At 40.2% G+C, this 20,159-nt stretch overlaps 2 protein-coding genes and 1 pseudogene across 2 annotated transcripts in view; 1 reads left to right on the top strand and 2 right to left on the bottom strand.

The window, feature by feature from the left end:
• C1galt1 (core 1 synthase, glycoprotein-N-acetylgalactosamine 3-beta-galactosyltransferase 1) overlaps positions 1-12,071 on the bottom strand; it is a 33,123-nt gene extending 21,052 nt beyond the window's left edge. The window contains exon 1 of the mRNA XM_028755968.1: positions 11,901-12,071. The gene's annotated coding sequence lies outside the window, so the exon portion shown is untranslated. The remainder of the gene's footprint in view (positions 1-11,900) is intronic.
• Positions 1-12,351, bottom strand: part of Umad1 (UBAP1-MVB12-associated (UMA) domain containing 1) — a 531,474-nt gene extending 519,123 nt beyond the window's left edge. The window contains exon 1 of the mRNA XM_028755973.1: positions 12,284-12,351. The gene's annotated coding sequence lies outside the window, so the exon portion shown is untranslated. The remainder of the gene's footprint in view (positions 1-12,283) is intronic.
• A 2,965-nt stretch (positions 12,352-15,316) lies between these two features.
• LOC114611285 lies at positions 15,317-15,811 on the top strand (annotated as a pseudogene).
• The last annotated feature ends 4,348 nt before the right edge of the window (positions 15,812-20,159 follow it).

Genomic DNA, 20,159 nt, shown 5'->3' with positions numbered 1-20,159 from the left:
TATTCATGTGCTACATTTGTATATTCACATTATACTTCTCTCTCCAAATAAAATATTTCAACCTTTCAAGAAACTTTTTATACTTAATTACTTATTCTAGAAAATCACATAGAAGGAAATTCTTTTAAAAGTTTGACATAAATACTTATTAATGGGAAAAAAACTAAAATACATAGTACAAAAAAGTCCAGTCCACCTTCAACCTCCAGAACATTATAGTAGTAAAGAGAATACAGAACATATGCTAGTTATTTTATTTTAAGTTATGCCTCCTAGGAAAAAAACTCAAGATGAGGTATATGGATGAAAGGGATTTATTGAAAAGAATGGAAAATTTAAATTAAAAGATATGACTTTATCTCTTACTGAGGAGTCTCAAAATACTAGGTCAAGAGGATATGAGACCAGGTTTTAAACACATCTACCCTCGAAATAAACTTTCAAAAAAATCCAATCCAATCCAATCCAATCCAATCCAACCCCACCCAAACCCACCCCACCCCACCCAACCCAACCCAAATCATTTTTCCCCAAATAAATTGTGGGCATTATCCAATGTGCTCCATCCTGTAGTTTAAATGGTGAGATCTAAACTTTCATCTGAGTGAAGCATGACAAGAAAGAAGTCTTTCTTGAGTGTTTCTTTCTGTTTGCTTGTTTGAACGAGGTCTTGCATAGCGCAGGCTGGCCTCATACCTGCTACCTCAGTAGCTGAGGGTCCCTCCTGATTCTCCCATCTCCACTCCCGAGGGCTAAGGAGCATGCAGCAACCCTACCCCAAGACTTTCTTTTTCTTTGTTTCCATCCACCCCCTCTCCTTTTTTAAATTTTTCTTTAAATTATCCAAATTCTTTCTTACAAGGCAGTGCTTTTATGCCAGCTCAAAACTTCTGGCAAACAAGTGATGCAATTCTTCCACCTATGTGAGATTTTGTCTTTAAAACTTGTTTGAAATTTCTATGACCTATGATCACATTTCAGTCTGTATCAGCTTAGTTAATACTGAAGCAATGCAAATAAACTCTCTTCGTAACCACTTTGTACCCTAATTTCTCTTTAAGAGTCAACCAAAATATTATCTGGAAAAAAAAATTTAAGGAAAGAAGCTAAGGGTCACATGGATGGCCATTAAACTCAATTTCTCAAGGCAGCACTTGATCACTGCTCAGAATCAGCCTTAGGAAGAGAATGTGCTAGTAACTTCCACAGCACTTATGTGGCAATTCAGCTGCAGACAGTGAGGGCAGCTACATTCCACACAAACAGGAGGAACTAGATTGAGCACCAGGAGCTTAAGATCATGGCAAAGGAAGACCTTAGCAGGCCTTTGAACAAAGCTCCTATGATTTATCTGCTACCATGATTCTGGGGTAGTGAAAGGTTAAAAACTAACTAGTTTGGATTTGTACTGTGGAATTCTCACAAGAGAATGGCACATTAGATCATCTTACAATTGACACTCATTGGTGATTAGGCCCAAAATATGTCCAGAGATTACAATTAATTTTTAGCACCACTGTAAGTTATGAAGACAGCTAAGAATTAGCTGACACTTTAAGGAAAGCACTACATAACTAATGAACCTAACAATTACCACAAGTCCACAGTCCACCTTAGGAACAAGCCAGTAAGCAGCATCCCTCCAGGATCACTGACTGCATCAGCTCCTGCCTCCAGGTTCCTGGCTTGTTCAAGTTCCTACCCTGACTGCCTTCAACCCTGAACTGTGATATAAGAGAGTAAGCAAAACAGACCCTTCCCAAAAACCGCTTCTGTTCATGTTTCATCTCAGCAAGAGAAACCCTAAGACAGGTGTCCAGCTTATAATGAAGTTATAGTCCAATAAACCCATTGCAAGTTGAAACTATTAGAGGAAGGAGAATATTTATTTAATACTCTGATAAAATCGTAAAATTTGAAAAACATATTGAACTATTTAAAATCTAGATGTAGGGATGGCTCAGTGGGTAAAAGTGCTTGTTGTACAAGCTAGATCACCGCAGGACTCCTAAAGGGAGAACTGACTTCTGAAAATTGTCCTCTGGACCACCACACGTGTACTGCAATAACTACACACCAATACTCACACACCACACAGCATAATAATTTTCTTAAATTTCTGTACTATCACTAAACAAAATTCTGGTGCTCATTGACTTCCCATGAGGTTATGTTCTAATAAGCACATCATAAAGACAAAAAGTTAGCGACCATTAGTTCTACCACAGAAACATAATCACTTGTGAATTTTCTCCTGTCTAAAGACTTCCAGAAGCACTCACCAGTGCAACTGTACAAGAAAATTACAGCTATATGTAAGGTGCCAAAAACATCATGGTAATTGATAATTTGACTATATGTGAAGAGTTGGAAACACTTAAAAGAAACCATTTAAAGGTGGCTATTTGTGAAGTGAATCATATTTTTATATATAGAAAATAAGTAATTATATCGAAAATAATTGTAATAGAAACCAAAAAAGCTGTAGGTAGCAAAGAATAACTATCACCTTAAGTGTATAGTCTCTACATAAAGGGAAATACCCCACTAAAGGATCAAAAATAAAAATTCAATAAATGGAAAAACATAACACAGTTTGACATATGCGCAACCAACAATAGCTTCTAGGGAAAGGGTACACTAGTGTTACGAATAAGTTTTCCCATTCAGACATTACATAGGTAGAATCTGATGTTAATTATTTACAACACTGAAAAACTATCGCAGACTCCAAATTTCCTGTGAAAGACTTGGAAAGTAAGGTAAATTGTAAGTGATTTTAGTTAATTTCACCTCTTGGAAGTAACTACCCACCTTTTCCTCTACTAGGTCTGCTTGTTAGGCAGCTGTTTGCAGAGCACATATTTGTGGAACAGTTGTTTGTAGGTTATGGGAACAAAGGTGGGCAGTAAGAAACCTGTCTTCTGAATCCCAGAAATGGGTGACTGCTGCTTCTGATCACAGAACTAGACTCAGATGGGCAGCCACTGCAGAGACACCCTCACCTACCGGAATAAGCCCCTCCCTCTCTAGCTGTAATGACTTCTAGGGGATTTGAAAGGCTGATACCTTCTCCGGCCCTTTTTATGTTTTTCTCTCCACCTGTTTGAGAATTAGACATTAAGAACTACAATATCCAAAAGCCACTGCATGCACAAGGGCAATTACAAAGCCAGTGTATATGACCAGATAAAGCATAACCTCAGAAACACCTTCACCTTGGTTATACTTATCCTTGACACAGAGACAGACTACAGCAATTAAAAAACAAAAACAAAAAACTAACAACAAATAAAAACACCAGGGAATGGGACAATCTGATTTCATGATCACATGGAAACATCTGTTTTGTTTTGTTTTGTTTTAAAACAACACACGGCACACAAATGAGAAAATGATTCATTTTAAACAATAAGGAAGTAAACCTTAACTGTCTCTTAGACAAACCTGACAGTAATCTATTAAATAAAGACTTTGAAGAAACAAAAATCTTAAAAAAAAAACCATAAAATCTAAAGCATAACAGCACTGTTAACTAAATTTAAAAATCTACTAGAAAGAACAAACCCGAATTTGAGCAGGCAGGACAAAGAGAGAAACGCCAAGCCTGAAAACAACAACTAAAATGACTGAGTCTGAGGAGTGGAACACAAAAGATAGATGTGAGGGTGTATGAAGTCTGGGACACAGTGGAGGAGCCCAGCAAAGAGTCTGGAGTGTCCTAAACCAGAGGGAAAGAATAGCCAACAAACAACCACTAGCAATCCCCAGATTCAATACAAAGTTTCAATATTAGCACCCAAGAGGCTGACTAAACTCCAGGGAGGATGTAATCAAGATTTATACCAAAATATGTTTCAATCAGACTGTAGGCCCAAGAGACAATTCCGAAAGCATGAAAATGTGACTCCTGGCCGCCAAGTGACTGTCAGCATGATTAGCATACTTCTCATCAGGAACTCTGGAGGACAGACGGTAGTAGGCTGGTATATTAAAGTGCTAAAAAGAAAAAAGTGTCAACCACGAATCCTACATCTGACAGTTTTTTTTTTTCTTTAAAAGTAAAAGGGAGCCAGGCAGTGGTGGCACACGCCTTTAATCCTAGCACTTGGGAGGCAGAGGCAGGCGGATTTCTGAGTTCGAGGCCAGCCTGGTCTATAGAGTAAGTTCCAGGACAGCCAAGGCTATACAGAGAAACCCTGTCTCAAAGAAAAACAAAAAAACAAAACAAAACAAAAAAGTGAAAGGGAACTTAAGACAATCTTGTGTAAACACCCTCAAAGCAGTTCATTACTATAGACCTGCTCTGCAAGAAATGCAGAATACTGCAAAAGTACAGTTGACAACAGAAGTAAATAAAAATCACACACACAGGTAAACAGAACACCTTATACTATTATAACTGGTTTTTTTTTAAGCTCTACACTTGGTTTCCATATAATTTAAGAGACAGGCATTAGTATAGTTTTGACACACAATGTATAAAGATGTAACTGTGTGTTATCAACAAGTGAACTGGAGGAGTTATAGAAGAAAGGCATTTTGCATGCTACTGAGATTGAACGGGTATGAACTCAAGCTGGAGTACTGAAGCTTACCGATATCAAGTCTAATTCTCCCAACAGCCAAAGAAAACAGCTAAACAACAGACTCAAAGGGAAATGAGACAGTAACCCAGGAAACGGGGGCTAGGAAACTAAGACAGGAGTCCCTCCTGGTAACTACTTTAAATGAAAATAGATTAAACTCTAACCAAGATCTGCAGAATGAATAAACATAATCCAACTATGTTGTAACCATGAGACTAACTTTAGATCCAAAGATAAATAGTTTCAAAGTAAAAGTATGGAAACGAGACACTGCATGCATACAGTAGCCAAGAGAAGAACAATATAAAACAATTATGTGTCTCTAATAATTGATCACTAAAACATAAAGCAAAAACTCTAAAGATGTTTCATGTTCATGGACTGTAAGACTTCACACTATTAAGATATTGTTGATCTATAGTCAATATCCTTAACAATCTAATCTACAGACTCAATAAAACTTTTAGTAAAATCACAACAATGTTTTTAAAAATTGATATGGAATCTCAAGAGGCCTTAAATAGTCAAAATAGTATTAAATTTAGCAGCCAAAACACACAAAAAAACATACAATTTTTGTATCGAAATACTTTTATCAACAGTTTAAAAAAACAAACAAAACAAGCCACGGAATGAGCAAAACACCAGTCATATATCATATGTACATATGACTTGTTTAAATGGTATTGAGTTTCAGCATCGCAGGATGCGGGGCTCTAGAGCAGGACACTGATGAGTGTGGATCATAATATAAATGCAACCACCACTGAACTGAACTGTACAATTAAAAATGGTTAGGACCAACATTTTAGGGGTCTCTCTCTCTCTCTCTCTCTCTCACTCACACACACACACACACACACACACACACACACGGCAGTTTTCTACAGATCAATCTGTGTGTATAATGTGATCCCATCCCAAACACAGAGTTTTAAAAGTTAAATAACCACGTAACAAGTATTCCAAAAGTTTGGAAAAATTAATGAACACAATATTTATTTATTTACTTACTTACTTACTTACTTATTGGATCACATTACTATGAACCCCTGGCTGTCCTAGAACTGTCTCATAAGTGCTGGAATTAAAGGCTTGTGCCATCGCTCGCGTCTGACCAGGGAATGGGTAATTCTTGAATGGTGAATAGGTGGAGAGAAAAACACAATGCATATTGCATATTCAAATGTTTTCATCGAGGTGGTATACACAAATAATCTCAGCACTTTGGAGGTGAAGACAAGGGAGTAGGACTTGAAGGCCATAGGGTCAGCCTGGGCTACCTTGTCTCAAATACACATACACATACTTTCTCTTTTTTCATAACCAAACCAAAAACAAAACAAAACAAACAAATCAGAGATGAACTGAAATGATTTAACAATTTAATGCTGAGACTGACAGGCCAATCACAGTGCGTTTAAAAGCATGTCAATAGCAGAGATCAGCTGAGCAACTCTACAGACCGCTAAAAACTACATTGTTTCAAAGCCATCAGTGAGACTGATCTTCCACTTCTTTCATGGATGACTGTTCATTATGCATCCAAAGCATCGTCAGCTTCCCATGGAGTGTCAGATAAGGGTGTACAGACAGAACAATCCACAATTATCCAAACACCAGGCCAGATGTTTAACCTTTTGACACTCAGTAGTTTTAAAACTATTAAATACTACAACAGTAGAATTTTGCCTCAATACCACCCTTCTCTAAAACCTTACCGTACTGATTTCTTCTTCAGTGAAATCTGCTATTTCCCCAACTGTACTGTCTTCTTCACTGCAGCAAAGGAATCACCTAGTCTTGTCAACCCCCAGACAAACACTGAGGCAGTTTTTCATCATATTGAAATAGTTTGTGGAAAAAAAACTTACTTGTGGAAACGTAATACATAATCCTCACAGCACTTGACATCAAGGAAGGATGGCTTATTCAAGGCATAGTATGAAAATAATTAATCCTTTGGAAAACACAAAAGCAACCAGCTGTGTCCTTTGCCAATAATTAACAATTACAACTTCTAAGATTTCAATATTTTAAAAACAGGCTAGGAGAAAACATCTTTTTGCATATTTTATGGTGAACTGAGAGCTTCCTAAAACTCAGAAGCTGCGTGTACAGAAAAACTGTTTCTTCAATGGGCAAGTCCTGAAGGCAAAGCAGCTGTAGAGGAATGTTTCTTTATAGCATGTTTTAAAATTCGTATAGAGTAAAGACACAAATGATTAACAACATTTAAAAAAAAAAGTACACAAAAGACTCAGAGGAAAACAAACACTGTAGTCAAGGCTATTCAATTTCACCAACAATTAAGGAAAGGCAAATCAAATGAAGAGAGTCTGTTTCTAAGCTAGCATACTGGCAGAATTTCTGGTTTGTTAAGATACAGTATTTATTAACTGGTACCATACAATCTTTCCTACAATATATTTTTATTGTCTTTTCAAAGAATATTTGGCAATTATCTTAGACGCTTAACTGAATAACCCTGAACGATCATTTCATGATCAGAAATTTGACTTATAGGTAAATTCATAGACGCCTTCGAAGATGTTCATGACAGTCATATGTTCAGATATTAGTTCACAGAGTATTATACACTGCAGCTGTTAAGAACAATAACCTACATGTATTGATGAAGAAAATATTTGCACCTGTGGCTACCTTTTATAACTGCTAATAAAGTACAGCATGAAACCAAACCAAACCAAAGAAAATGAAAGGGGGACAAACCCTCAAAGGACAGAGAGAGGAGAATACACAAAAGAGAATTAGGTTTCATTACTCAGTCTTACCTAAGCTCCCCAAGGGTTGTATGGAACCCAAACCTCCTCCTACCACTCTTCAGAGTAGCAGGCAGCATGGTGGGTCACACCTGTAACCCCTGCACTTGGAAGACAGAAGTAGAAGGTTCTAGGCTGTCCAGCCTAACAAGTCTGGTCTCAGAAAAAAACAAAACCACACAAAATAATGCCTGTCACTCCTAGTTCCTTGATGCCACTCTGCAGTAGCACTGAAACGTAAAGGGTTCTACCACTCTCCCTTCCATCACTACCACTTAGTTCTCCCAACGCAGCCTCACTCGGTTTAACTGTATAAGACTTACTTTCAAAACAAAGTACTAAAGCAAACACATCACTATCTCACTGTACAATTTAAAATAGTACACACTCACACACACACACACACACACACTTCTGTATATGTAAAACAAAAAAAGGCTTTTACTTCTCCTACAAAAATTAAAGGTATTTATTTATCTAGAGAGTAAAAAGAAAAACATACGAATTGCCCACCCCATTACATCTCTTAACCCTTCTCAGAACTCTCCAAGATTCAAAATCACATGGACTCAAATACACCATGACCACAGGCAGCTCAAACCCAACAAGTCCCAAAGCGAGTCAACACATCCCTTAAATACCTTACCTTAAATACAAGTAATTATCTAAGTTACCAGCAGTTTGCTCCTCGTTCACTAATATTCATCTGATTATTGAAATTGTAATTAGGGGAAAAAACCAGTGTGTATGTGGGGGTTGTTGCAGATCAAACACAGGGCCTTATACTCTCTAAGCAGGCGTGCTACCAGAAACGTTCCACAAATTCTCCTCATGTTTTACCTGTCACCCATATCCAAGGTCCAATTTCTAATCCCATCCTCTTCCCCATCTACTCTGTCTTATTGCACTCTGTCAACTGTAAGCTCCTGAGACATGGGACCTACCACCCTCCATGTGCTACTCTTCAACTCATTTCTCCTTTACCAGAATGATCTCTAACTTGAAAAGGTGGCCATGCCACTCCATGAATCTTCACAGAATTCTACAGCCTACACATGTGAAAAGAACCGTCCTTAATTAACAAGACATACAAAGCCTGTCCTGGATGACTCTGTCCACATTCCAATCTCACCTTTCACTAATCCATTCAATCCTCCCAACTATCAATAGATTCTTAAACATCCCAGTTTAGTCAGCTCCATATATTTCCTGTGTCATCTGATTAAAATGCCCTCCTCTGTCCACGCCCTATGTTCTTACCTCAGCAAGTGCTTCTAAGTCACATTTTCTTACGCTTGTGTCAAGTGGCAGTGTGAGCTAGCGAGTGACACTGTTGTGGGGGCTGTCCTATTAACTCTTAAGACATTCAGAAGCTTCACAGCCTGTATTTACTAGACGACATGACAGTAGCATTTCTTCTAGCAGTGGCAACCAGAGTTCTATCTGGACAAGGATCAAAATCCTCCTGGAGGAGTAAATCAGCTTTAGTCAAAAACCACTCCACTAGGAAGGGACAAGAGCTCAGTGAAGACCTCAGTTCAACCCGCCAGAATCCACATTTTAAAAAAAAAACAAAAGCCAGGTGTAGTGGGAAAACAGCTCCAGAAGGGCCCCCACCCCCACCCCCTCCCAGGGGCATGCCAACCAGCTACCCTCCAGGTTCAGTGAGAGACCATCTCAAAACATGGCGAGCGATTGAGGAAGACACCAGATGTTGACCTACAATGGCAAAAGCACAACCCTGTTCTAACCTGCTGTAGTGTAGTTCCTCATATATCACCTCAGAAAGAATATATAAAGACTGATTGCAACACCGAAGGTCTCTAAGGAAGTCGAGGAGGTCACCAGGGGAGGGCTGACTTTTGGCACTCACTGTCTTGTGTGCCCTGTGCAGTTAGCTTGTCTCCACTGCCTCCACCCTCCTGTGAGCTGTCTTACAATGACTCCAACAGCCTTCCTTCCGGCCAACACTTCTCTTCCTCCCACCCTCCTTTCTTCTGTCTATTTCTGCTAGTATACCAGCGTCACACTATCAACTGAAATCAGACCTTGTCACCCATTTTCTCAAACCCCTCCCTCTACCACCTGCCTAGACTCATTTTAAAAAGCCAGAACCTTAAAATGACCTTTATGTATTTATTTATATTTATTTATACTGTCTAAGACTGTTTTCCCCAGTGTTTTAACTGTGGACTCTGCTTTGTTCCTTACACACACCAGAGTCTTGCTGTTCTTTGCTGCAGACACTCCGCTCTCAGGCATTCCTGTTTCACTCCACAGCCTATTTGGGCTCTTTACTTTACAGGGGTCGTCCCTGGGCATCCTACTCTCAACTCTAGCTGGGGTTAGCAACCTTGATTTCTTTCACTTCACTTGTTTACCACCTAAAAGCAAAGCATCTGATCAGTTAGCCTATCTAAACCACTTGTCACAGTTTCCAAATCAAGAGAACTTTGAAAATTTGCATTTCGAACAAGTTCCCTGGTTGCGGAGCTACCCAGGGAAAATGCCTTGTGATAACAGGGGCAGAGACTGGAGTGGTAGAAAAGAAAGCAAAGGACAACCTCAGACATAGAAGCTTAGAGTAACAGCAGAGTCTGGAACCTCTGAAGCACAGTTTCACCAACATCTCAAATGATCCTCTGTTGGTAGCCTCAGAAAACTAACACAGCAAACAGGAATGCAAGTGACTACACGGAGCTCTATAGGTTTCAATTCCATAGTTAAAATGTGCTTCAAGTACAGCTTTCACTCTAAAATAAACAGGTTTCCAAATTCAGAATCTCTCAGTATTGCCTCCCCAGGCCCTTACTGCACTTCACACTGCAGGTGCAAGATAATTTGTTCTAGGTTTCTTCTTGGCGCCTCCCACCTTCTAATGGGCCTCCCTGATTCATAAAGAACGGCTGCTTCCTGTTTCACACCTAACAGATAAAAAAGCTGTAGTTGAGTATCTTTAACACTCCCCAACACGAAGTGGGGAGTGACATTTCAATTAGGGGCAAAAACTTAAGTACACTATGTCATCTATATCTTATTGGATTGAATGATAAAATGCTAACTTCACATTTTATGGGAGCAAGTCTTGTTTTGTTTTTCTTTATTTAAGTGAATAAAAGCAAAGTATAATGACAAACACACATATTACTTCACATGTTAATTTAAAATTTTAATTTTTAAAAAGACCTTAGTCCCGCCAGATTTGGTACTTAAAAACGCATATCTTTCTTTTATCCTTGATGTAATTTTTAACTAGCTGTTAAAAATCTTACAAAGTCTTTTTAAAATATTTGTACTGAAAAACCAAAACTTTTGAACATAATGGGTAAGTAGGAGCATTAAGGTAACAATTTCTATTTACATTTGATTCATAAATATATTGCCACAAAATTCCAACCACTACTTTCACCAAAGACTCGACTTTAGATTAACATGGATTATAGTTAAAGCTGCACAACACAATTTTCATTCCAGCAAAATCAACAAACAAGCAGTATACAGTCAACATATGCACACACTCCTGCATATGGTTAGCCAAACATTAACTCATGATATGTACTCTTAAACTGCTTATAAAATTCTAAAATTGTCTTAATATTAACGTTATTCACAATTATTGGCTGATTTTTTAAGAGGACAATGGATGGGGGGAGAGGACGTTTAAGTGGGAAGTAACTACAAAGCATTTGTAAACTGCTGAGTCCTGAGTAAAAAGATACAGGAAAAGATAAATTTCAAGCAAATCTGAGCCATTGACTAGTTAGCTCTCCACTAATGCTGAATTTTAAGTGAGTCATACTTGCCTTCCTAAATCACTGTTTTACTTAACATATGGTGAAGAGAGTTAACTGTTTGGTAACTTAAAACTTTAAATTCATTTAAACTGTACAAAAACATATACTACAGCTGGCAGAAATGCTATACAATGCTTAAAGTACACAATATCGTGTGCATCTGACATTTATCTGATAAAGGACTGGAAAACTGCTGTTTAAACACCTTCTAAAAACTCAAGTTTCCACTTCCAAACTCACACCAGAATCGAACAACTTGTAATGTGCACAGCACTTTTTTTTTTCTTGGCATCCAGGCAGAGCTATCTGTGGTCTACGCTCAACTTCCAGTAAATTACCATATTTCTGTCCCTTACACACTGCCTAATTATTCAGTCTGATGCACTGAAGTTCTAACTTTGTAACTTTTTAATTCAGAATACGTTTTTAGTCTGTATGTACTCAAAGGCAATACCGTGAATACAAAAATCTATATTGGAAAATTATTTTTTTTTCCAGAATGAGAGGGATCTTAGAATATTCTAAGCCCCATGCTGCTTGTAAGAAGAGTGTGGACCGAGCTCAAAAGGATTCATTGCCGATCCTCACTCTTAAATTAGTTAATTTAGGAGAATAAAGTCAAAGAAGCAGTTTGTTTAGCCAACATCTAGGAAACTCATCACACTTTGTTACCAAAGGGAAGAAAAAAAAACATTTTTTTTTTAAATCCTGCGCGTAGCAAGCCCCCAACACACCTGGCTAGTTCACTCAGTCAATGAAGGGCCGGGAAAGTTCCAACCATCATCAACCAGCTCCGGACAAAGCTGACGGTCCAACGGCGGCAGGCACCCGGGACTGGAGCGGCCGGAAGGTGTCCGCACCTGAGTGCAGGCAGCTGGCGGCCGCTGGGCGCGCGGAGGCCGGGGCGGGGCGGCGGGCAGGACCGCTAGGCGCTGGCCCGCCCCGGGCGCCTCCGGCCGGACACGCCGGGCAGAGGAGAACGCGAGGGCGGCCGCTCGCCCGCCGCCCGAGACACCTGTTTGGCTGCGCCGGGCGGCGTTCCCGTACCCTCAGTCGCCTCGCCGCAGGCAGCCGAGCCCCGGGACCCGCAGCCCTCGGGCGCCTCCGCCCGCCGTACCTGACATCAGCCGCGGCTCCCTCTCGTCCCTCCCAGAGGCGGGAAGGAGAACGACCCCCCAACCCGCGACCTTCGCTGCCCTGGCCCGCCGCAGCACCGGCAGGAGCCGCTAGCCAGGGCCGCCCGCGGCCGCCCAGATCATCCCCCGGCGGCGGCGGCGGCCGAGGCGGGCCCGGCGCGCGCTCCGGCGGCTCGCTCCCGCGGCTCGCTCCGCCCCTCCCCGCCGCGCGGCCTGGCCACGGCCCGCCTACAGCACAGCCGTCACCCAGGGGTCTTGCAGAGCTGACGTCGCGGTTGCAGCATCAGCCCCGGGGAAGGGCGGGGCCTAGGCGGAGTGGGCGGGGCCACGGCGACGTACGGATGCCGGGATTGGGCGCCGGGCGTTCGCCCCGCCCTCCTGCGAGGGGGGCTGGGAAGTCCCGGCTTCCTCGAGCGAAGGGTTTAGTTTCAGCCCCCTTCTGGTGAGGTTGAGTATCCTGTCTGATTCTCTCAGGAAAGCAGAAGGCGAAATCAGTAGGAACTACAAGCAGAGCTGCCATATAAACTGTTGTCTGTGAAACAAACCTTAACGCCACCCTGACCTCGAACCCAATCATAGCCCCTTCATTTTTTTGTCTCTCGTCCTCTCACAGCATCTCTCTGTCCTTAATAATAAGACATTTGCCATAATGAAGACTGCTGTGTAACTAGATGTGTGCCTCAGAAGAACAGAAAATCCAGATAGTGGTAACAGAAAACTTCTCGGAGGAATGTGTGTATGGCACTTTACTTCTGTTCTGCAATGGGCAAATACTTAAGGACTTTGCAAACTCGTGTGCCCTGCTTTGGTAAAGGTCCTGTGTACCTATCTTTGCTGCACCGGAAGTGGGTTACCACCTGTTGAGGCAGCAGGGAGTGGAATTAAGATTTAGAGACTACTGGCCTTAACCATCATCTACAAGGCCAGGCCCGGGGATGGAAAAACTGTGCCTTGCTTGATCAAACTAGGCAGTTCTGAGCACACCACAGCATAGCTAATAAAGTGAGGGTTTTGAAATAAGACACTTAAGATTTATCTGAATCCACTCTCTGCCTCTAATATTATAATACTAAGTTATAAAGAGCAGGTATATTTTGGTTATGATTCTAGACGAGGAACTGTGAGATGATGTTTTTGTTTATCAAGTTCTGAACTGAAGCAGCCGGATATCATGGCAGGAAACAGAAAGCATATTGGAGACCTAGCCAAACTCGATTTTATAGCAGTCACTGAATAGCCCATTCATTCATTAATCCATTAGTCACAAGAATGAATTGAGCCATTTTAAGGGGAGAGTCCCAACCAAGACGTTTACTTAGCCTCAACCCCTAATACATGCTAATAGAGATCAAAGAGTCTTGGGAAAGAAAAGCCACATTCCAACCTTAGTAGGCTGAGATCTAGGTGATGACCCATTCATTGTGTAATTTTAGGAAGCTACTGAACAACATGTCTGATAGGAATAATAAATAGTGTATGTTGACTGTGGCTGTTACTTTGCCTTCAATTTACTTGAGTTTAGCTTTAGTGCCATTTGCTAGGATATAGACAGCACCAATAAATCCAAAAAAAAAAAAAAAACCTTCCAAAGGAAGTTAAAAACTTGAAACAAAGTTAGTGATTTTAACACAAAGGTCTCCTTTTCAGATGAGAAAATCTAGGAAAGAATGAGAAACTGATAGGACCAGGCCAGAAAAGAAGGGCAGGTAAGCTCTCTTTCTCTGGTCCATGGCCCTTCAACCTGTCCCCCAGACATCCTTAGCTCCATCCTTTCCTTCTCCTCAGCTCCTGCTCAGCCTCAACACTGCACAAAAACAGTTTTGCCATGCATAAGTGTAAAAGAGTAGTACCACCTGGAAGTCCAAGCATTCTAAATACAAATCCAACCTCAGGATTCTGTGAGTCCTGAATTCTAGTAAGAGTTATAATGACTAAAGAATAACATCATTTTAGCAAAGATAAGAAAAACACCCAAGGAAAAGCTCTAAGTTTAGTTATAGTCATAGCTAGCAAAATTACAGGCACAAAGGAACGGAAATAGAAACAATATTGATCAAATGACCATTCGCTTCCTTAGTTTTTTTTTTAAAGAGCCATTGTTTTATGAAAACAATACATGTTGCATATGCAAACAGATTCAAAACATGTAAATCAATTCAAATAAAAATGCAGATAAGTTGTGCAGATATAAAATGAAATAATTTCATAATCTAAAAATTCTGTCTGATTTTCTTTCAGACTTTTCTCTAAAACTAAAACAAAAAAAATACCCCACAAGAGCACATACTACTAGTTCACAAATTATATATTTGACACATATTTTTCTCATGAGAGAATATATCCCAACTCCTTACTGATATAAAGAATTCTTTGGTGACTTACCTTTGTACAACCATGCAGTTGTCTCCTTGGAAATAGAAATGACACTCAGGTCAGCTATTTTTTCAGTATTATTAACTAGAAAAGATGATTACTTTTGAAGATATACTTCATTTTGGGGCTCAAAACTGACTGGATTAAGCTATTTAAAACAGATAGATCCCAGCTAGTATCGTTGTCTGTCTGGTATTTAATGTCTCAAAAAAGTATATCAATGCACGTCAAAGCTCCTTGGAATAAGAAGATAGATAATATTAGTTGTCTGAATTATGTCTTTTTTACCTTTCTAGCACAGTCATGATTATTTGCAGGGTGCTGATGCATCCAGCTAAATTTGTTTACTTCCTCTTACTCTTGTAAGTTATGGCTTTCCATGTGTTACTCCGTGAGCATAAGAACAGTTTTATGGAAGAAATATCCTTTAAACACTCTGACCTTCATGTCTCCCTTTTCTCAAACAGGGATGCTGTGATAGTAACTTTGATGATCAGCTTGATTGGATTAAGAAACACCTAGGATTCTTTGATTCTTTCTTGGGGCCTTATCCCCTTTCCTTCTCTCTGCCTTTCACAACTTGGGGAAGAGTCTCCTTTTCGCCTGTGCTACCTGAGGATTTCTTGGAGCTGTCCCTTGCCATGGAAAAGGATCTGGAGCTGTTGAGAAAAGTGTCAGGATTGAAGACCTCAGTGGCTGAAGGCAAGAGGAAGACAATCCTGGAAATGGTCTAGACAGCTAGAACAGATAGACAGTGTGTGACATCTGTACAGCACAAGAAGGACCATACCCTAGGAAACTGTCTGTGGTACTTAATCATGAAGAACCGGGAAGTGGAATTTTGCAGTTACACTGTGGCACATCCTTCAGAGAGCAAAATTAATTTGCGAATTCAGACACAGGGTGCACTTCCAGCTGTTGAGCCATTTCAGAAAGGCCTGACTGAGCTCTTGAATGTCTGCCAGCATGTGCTTGTCAAGTTTGAGGCTAGCATAAAGGCCCTTAAAGATCAAAAGGCAAGTAAAAAACGAACCCATGTTCTAGTCTCTCATGTGGGGTATAAGCAGGATTATCCTCATGATGATGCAGAACAACTAGAATTTGTGATTGTCACATGTAGAAAACTGTGGTTCTAGCTGTTGACCCATTACAGCTAGTATAGTCACCTAATAAATTCTCTGTTTGTTTAAAAAAAAAAAAGGAAACACCTCTGAGATTACTGGAGCATACTCCTGTGTGTTTTTGAAGTAATTTCCTTAGGTGATGAGATCCTGAAGATTCTGATTCTTTCATAGATTCATAATATTATGGCATTATGGCAAAGTGGTGGAAAGTAGGCAATAGGGGCTTTGAAGGAAGTGGGATGCTGGAAGGTGTCCTTGAGGGATATAACTCTCCCTGACTCCTTCCTCTGTGCTCTACTTTTCATAGTCCAAAAAAAATGAAGAGTATTTTCTACTGTACAGTCCTGTTGTAAAGCATATGAAGCCAGGCAACCATAGACCAGACTCTCTAAAATCATAAGCCAAAGTAATATTTCATCCTTTAGGTTATTTCTGTCAAGTATTATGTCACACCGACAAGAAAGTAAGAGTTTCAGACAATGCAAAGATAGAGCAACTGTCTTTCCAATGTAATCATTAAAGCTACTGGCACTATTACTGCTGTGGGAAGTGGAAGGTACATGGGTTCATTTTTGTGTGGGAGAATCACCTTTCCAGGCCTGGCCTGCCTCCTTGTGGATTGTTGTGACACAAGGAAAAACAAGTCTCTCCAATCAAAGGTTTTATTAATTGGGTTTGTGTTATAAATGTTAAATGCAGTTTCTACTTGAGATAATAAGACAGGTCATCATTCACTCATCACTATAAAGAGAATTTTTGCAGAGATGCGAGATGAAAATAAGAGCCATAGGATGTAGATAAACAGCAGTACAGCATTCTCTCCAGATTTACTTTTATTTTACCTCAATATTAAACACATTAACCTGGACAGGTATGATGGCACATACACTTAATCCCAACACTCAAGAGGCAAAGGAGATGGATCTCTGTGACTTGAAGGCCAGCCTGCCCTACATAGAGAGCTTCACACAAGCCAGGGCTTCATAGTAAGACCTTCTCTCAAAAACTAAATAAACAAGTAAGCAAACAAAAATAAATAGATTAACACATGATTTTGTACTACTTAAGTTGGCATTCTATGTTAACTTATATCCACTCATCAGGAAATTGTGAAATACATCCTCAAATTCTATAATGCCTCTTCCACAGGTGTAGCTTAATCCCTTTCCCCTTACATTGGATTGCACTTAATGACTTGTGTTCATGAACAGAAGGAAAATGCAGTAATGTGGTGTGACTACTCAGAGCTCCGAGTTTAAACAATGGGAGCCAGCTTTCTTCCTGTTCTTCTTGAATCACTTGTTGTGGAAAGAGACTGTCATATGATAGTTACAAAACTTCTGAGGCAACTTACCGAGAGGCCACTTCCAGTAAGTAATTAAGTTATTAAGGATAACAGTCAACAACCATACAAATAATCTTAAAAGTAGATCCACCAGCCCTAGTAAACCCTCAAACGACTGGACACATTCCTAGCCAACATCTTAACTTTGAATTACCCAACTAAATTGCTCCCAAATTCCTGTCCCACAATAACTGGGATAATCCATGTTTAAATAGTTGTTTTACACCACTAACCGGGGTGACTTGTTATGCAACAGTAGGTACATAAGATCTGGGTATAATAGAGTCTACTACAATCCTGACATATAAGCAAGTGTTTAGTCATTCGTTGCTTGAGTGGCTAAACCATTGAATGACGTAGAGTATATCTACCATACTGTACTGTGTTCTGTACAATACTGGTACTGTCTTTGATCCCTAACATCTATGTTCTATAATGTTTTTAAAATAAACTCATAGAAATCAACTGAAAATCTCAATGAGATCTGGTATTCACAGTCTTGAATATGGCATGGCAAATAGAACATACAATCCTTGAAACTTACATGCTATTATCTGAGTAATCTAACCCCCCTTAATCTCATTTTTCCTGTCCTTTAAATGGGGACAATAATATGAGTCTGCATATGCTTCAATACAGACAAGCAAACAAAGACATAAATGAAATGAAATAGTAAAATAAATTATTTTTACAAATTTAGATTGATCAAGTTTACCTTTAAAAAAATAATCATTAAATATTATGTATGTGAGTAACATGGAGATTTTCTCTGAAGAAGCATTTTACTTACTGATTCATATATATTTGTACAATTATTCATAACAAGCAGGTTGGATTTAATTGGGTGGCAGGATGATAGTTTATTATGTGGCAGACTTCACTTTATTAGCCTGTTGGAAATTTATTGTGCTTTAAAAAGAATACCTAATTATGACTGGCTGCTTTTTCTTTTCAAGAATTAATTTGTAACTAGGTCCTGTGTCTGCCCTTCTTTGCAGTACAGTGGTGTGTAAATATTCCTAGTCATAAACAAACATTTAACCAGTCTGAAGAGTTCATTCTGGAACAAAACTGCACCCAATAAAAGAAATGAGTCATGCGTTGATGCAGCTGACGTGGAGTTGATGCAGCTGACTTTCCTCAGTGCTGTGGCATTGTGAGAATATACCAGGGACCTGAAAACAACACCCCACCCCACCCCTGACACCAATAGTTCAAATTTCCCCAGGTATCCCAGGCTGCAATAGGGAAAAGAGAAAGCCGAGGTGCCAGAGGAAGAAACTCTCTCCCAGAAAAAAGATTTCGCGCTGTTCTGAGAGCATCTCATCAATCAGTAGATGCAAGAGTCCCAGCTTCTGTTTCTCGCTTCTGTGAAATTGTAACTGCTATAGGGAAAAGTGGAGAGAATCTTAAGAACTTTTCTTCTCCCTGGTTCTGGGCCAAACTATAAATAAACCTGTTTTTTTTTTTTCTCAAAGTTTACTCCCTATTTTCCTTTTTTTTTTTTTTTCTTTTTTTGGTTTTTCCAGACAGGGTTTTTCTGTGTAGCCCTGGCTGTCCTAGAACTCATTCTGTAGACCAGGCCAGCCTCGAACTCAGAAATCCACCTGCCTCTGCCTCCCAAGTGCTGAGATTAAAGGCATGTGCCACCACTGCCCAGCTACTCCCTATTTTCTTTTGAGATACAAAATGTTAAGATGGAAGGTTTTCAGCCCCAAGTGCCTGGTATCAGCATGAGTAAGAAGTAACAGCCTCAGAATAAGTAAGCTAAAACCTTCAGATATGATATAAGTTCTACTTTTGTAGTGGATTAATTCTGCAGTCTCCATGGCTTTGTCTTATAGGTGACTCCCCTTATCAACAGGAAATAGGTTTCAGGACCTTCAGTGCTCAGCAGAAATGGCACACAGTACAAAGCTCTGTGTATATTATGTTTCTCCCACAAATAAATAGCCATGCTAACTCTTAATTTATAAAGTAGGCATATTAAGTGATTAAGAATAACTAATAAAATAGAATAATTATAATAGCATACTATTAAAGGTTGGTCTTCATCCCACAATCTTATGGTACCTTAGAAACCTCAGCATATAGTCTGCTCTTGTAGGAAGCCGCGTTTGCACTGGCAGAATTGGCCATTCCAAGATGGCGCTGGCATCCGTACTTCTTCCTAGTAAACAAGTAAATTGCGCATGTGCCATGGTAAAAGCCCGCCAAAGTTAAAGCCCATCCCACGGTGTTTTGGCGCGCAACGAGTAAGCAGCCAATCAGAGGTGAATACACCGCTCTAAGGGTATATAAGCAGTGCTTTCCCGGGCCTGGGGGTCTTCCACCATTATGTTTTTGGAATAAACGTGTTCCTGCGGAAGGATCCTGATGTGTGTCCGCGTGAGTTCTTGCTGGCGAGACGATTACACGCGTACCACATGCTCTTACTGAAAACCTTTCACCTTTTGTTTACAGGAAGTACTCTGGCTTTTCTTTGCTGCAGCCATAGAGTTAGCATCATTATCCTTGCATTCTGAGGCTGCTATTAAATACAAAGAGGGTTCCTTCAAGATGAGCAGTGTATATGGTGGTAATCTGACAGACGATGGGGCTAGAAAGTGTAGTGGGCAAGTGCTACGTGTGGGACTGCGTAAGGGTATCCTGGGTCGTGGTGGAGCAGGTGCCTAAAACCCCGAGACTCTGCAGATTCTAGATGAGATTCTACATGAGAACTGGCAGGAGTTTTGGCGCCCCCCAGAACCCAGGATCCTGAAAAGCAGTCAGGTCTCCATAGAATTACATAGGCCAGGCTGTAGGTCTCAAGGCCCTAGGGATTTACATACTAATGAAGGTCAGAGGGCAGAGCAAATTAAACATGCCTCCCCCAGATCCTCCCCCAATCCTCCCCCTTTCTCCCTCCCTATATAACTCGGGACTGCCCTGAGTTTTTGGGGGTACGCCTAGATCCATCTATCATCCGCTATGACAATAAACCTTTTTGGAACCAAGGACTTCCTTGTGTTACTG

The sequence above is a fragment of the Grammomys surdaster genome, unplaced genomic scaffold, assembly GCF_004785775.1.
Source record: "Grammomys surdaster isolate TR1022 unplaced genomic scaffold, NIH_TR_1.0 126091, whole genome shotgun sequence".
Classification (NCBI taxonomy): Eukaryota; Metazoa; Chordata; class Mammalia; order Rodentia; family Muridae; genus Grammomys; species Grammomys surdaster.
This window is presented reverse-complemented; position numbering and strand designations above follow the sequence as displayed.